The sequence below is a fragment of the Eubalaena glacialis genome, chromosome 1 (genome assembly GCF_028564815.1).
Source record: "Eubalaena glacialis isolate mEubGla1 chromosome 1, mEubGla1.1.hap2.+ XY, whole genome shotgun sequence".
NCBI classification, from domain to species: Eukaryota; Metazoa; Chordata; class Mammalia; order Artiodactyla; family Balaenidae; genus Eubalaena; species Eubalaena glacialis.
In genome coordinates this window covers 82,877,326-82,879,750 of record NC_083716.1, presented here as the reverse complement: position 1 = coordinate 82,879,750, position 2,425 = coordinate 82,877,326, and the positions used below count along the sequence as shown (strand labels likewise).

General features: G+C 38.4%; 1 pseudogene; it reads right to left on the bottom strand.

The window, feature by feature from the left end:
• Positions 1–957: 957 nt before the first annotated feature.
• LOC133096682 (WW domain-binding protein 4-like) lies at positions 958–2,075 on the bottom strand (annotated as a pseudogene).
• Between the last annotated feature and the right edge of the window lie 350 nt (positions 2,076–2,425).

Below are 2,425 nucleotides of genomic sequence, written 5' to 3'. Positions count from 1 at the left end.
TGTCATATATAGTTTGCTTGATTATTCATTTCCATTCTTTTTTCTTTCTATATGCTGTTTAATGGTTGTTGCCTTGCCTAGATTTCACAAGCACATATTTTATCTATTCTCTATATATTTTATCTTTTCACTTTCCCATAGTTTTAATACAGTTGATCTTCACAAATTTGGTTTCTAGAAATATACATTTCATTCTTGAATTGCTATTGAGTTATGACATTTCTCAATCATACTTTTTACTTCCAAGAACTCTTCTTGCAGCTACATTGCCTCCCTATCTTTGTAACTTGCTCTTGTTTTTACCACTGCAGTTCTCTTGGATCTGAGAATACTAATTAGATACTTTTTAAATTCTCTCTTATTTTTTCAGTAGCTCTGTTTTCTTTGGTGGATTTTCTCTCATTTTAGAGTATGAAATTATCATTTCTGGCAGCTATTTTCCTCATGTGCCCAGGGTTGTATAACGATTGTTCATATTTTTTAAAAAAGTGAAAGGGTAGCTGCTAGTTTTGGTTGCTGATGCTGGTTCCTCCAGGGTTTCTGTGGTCCAGGGATGATTTCTCCTGCAGGGACTGTGGCCACAGATCTCCACTTCCTTAGTGCACTGTCTGTATTTGACTGAAGCCTGACATGGTGGTGATGGCAACAGCTCAGGGAAGAGGATTCAGCACCCAGCTATTCTGCATTCAAACGTTTTATGGAGACCCTGGAGAACTGATTTTTTTCCCCCTAAAAGTTCAGTTAATTGACTATGCACTATTTACGATTGACTTAATTCCCTAGCTATTTGGGGTTTTTTCCCACATAAAAAAAGATTTATTTTAAATTCACATAAAATACATTTAGAATAAGTCTAAACTTTTAGCATTTAAGTACTGTAAAACAAACACAGAGGAGCTTTTAGGATGTATATTCTCCATTCTGTCCAAAAAGCCAGTACAAAAAGCTTTTTTTTAGTTATTGATCATCACCTCGTTGCCTTAAATTTCTAGATTTTCCATTTTCAATTCTTCTCTTTTTGAAGACTGGGGCCACTCCATCTGCCACAACTCCAAGAAAAGTGTCTGTTTTTTCTTTAAAAACCACTTTGGGTTCCCCACCAGCATCAGCCTCTGAAGTTGATACATATTCATTTTCAGTGCTTGGAAGTTCCAAATCTACCTCCTCATGGGACTCAGCTTATTTAATTTCTTGCCATTCTCCATATGGGTTTGATTTTTCATGAGCTTTGGGTTTTTCTTCACTTGGACCTGATGAATTCTTCCCTTGGGTATTTTTTTCTTTCTGTGTTTCTGCTTCAGTTCCTTTATCACTATTTTTATTTTTTTCCTTAAACTTTATTTTTAGCTTTTGTGTTTCTGTAGAGTCTTCTCCTTTTTTTCCCCCTTTGTCTGCTTCCTGTTCCCCATCAGAATCACTATGTGAATCTGATGATTTGGACTCTTCTAGGGTGCCAGGTGACTTCTCATTGACCTTACTAGAAAGCAGATCGCCAGAGTGTGGAATGAAATCATCAGGTTTTTCCCATCTGGATTCCCCTGTTTCTGTATTATAATAATAGGTATAACCATCTTTGCTTAAACCTTTTACCCAAACAGTTTTCACTGCCGTCTTTTTTAAGTTTCCTTGAAATCCTTCAGGTTTCTCCCACTCAGATGCTCCTGTGATAAGATCATAATAGTAATGGTAACCCTCAGAGGTTATGCCTTCTACCCATCTGCCCCTTGAAGGACCCCTTTTCTTGCTGCTGATTTGATGCAGAGGTGGGTGGGATAGTGCTGGTTACTGGTGATACGCTTGGCTCTGAAATTTCTGACTCTAAGCCAAGCCTTTTCACATGCTCTTGGTATGCTTTCAGGGCAGCTGCCTCCATTGCAGCAAACTCCTTTGATGCCTTTTCTTCTTCCTTTGCCTTATCCAGGCTTTTCTGTTTTAATCTCACTGATCCTCTTTGCCACATTTTCCTTATGATTCTTTCCTCTTGCATGAAATTCAATGCTAAGCCTATTGTCCACTCTCTAGCACTTGTCGTAATCATAGAATTTCTTTGGTTGTGACTTCCACTAGTCTTCCATGACTGGACCAGCCGCTCCGCAGGTCGCCCCCAGGCCCAGCTGAGGCATGCGTTCCCCACTCGGGGCAAGTTGACGCCCAGCTCACCGCGAGGCTCACTGGAGCCTCCGAGCCCAGACACCTCCCTTCTTCCCTGGGTAGCTATTTGTAATGAAAAGGTAACTGTGTACTGAATTCATATAAATAAAAATTATAAATAGAAATTCTAATAATTAAGAAAACTGTTGTATCTCTTCAGAATCATGATCCATTGAAGTTTTAGTAGTATCTTTGCGTAAGTAACCTATTCTTTTAATCATTGAAATTTCAAGTTCCTTCTGCTTACATCTTTTTAAATATCTTAGCTATTCAG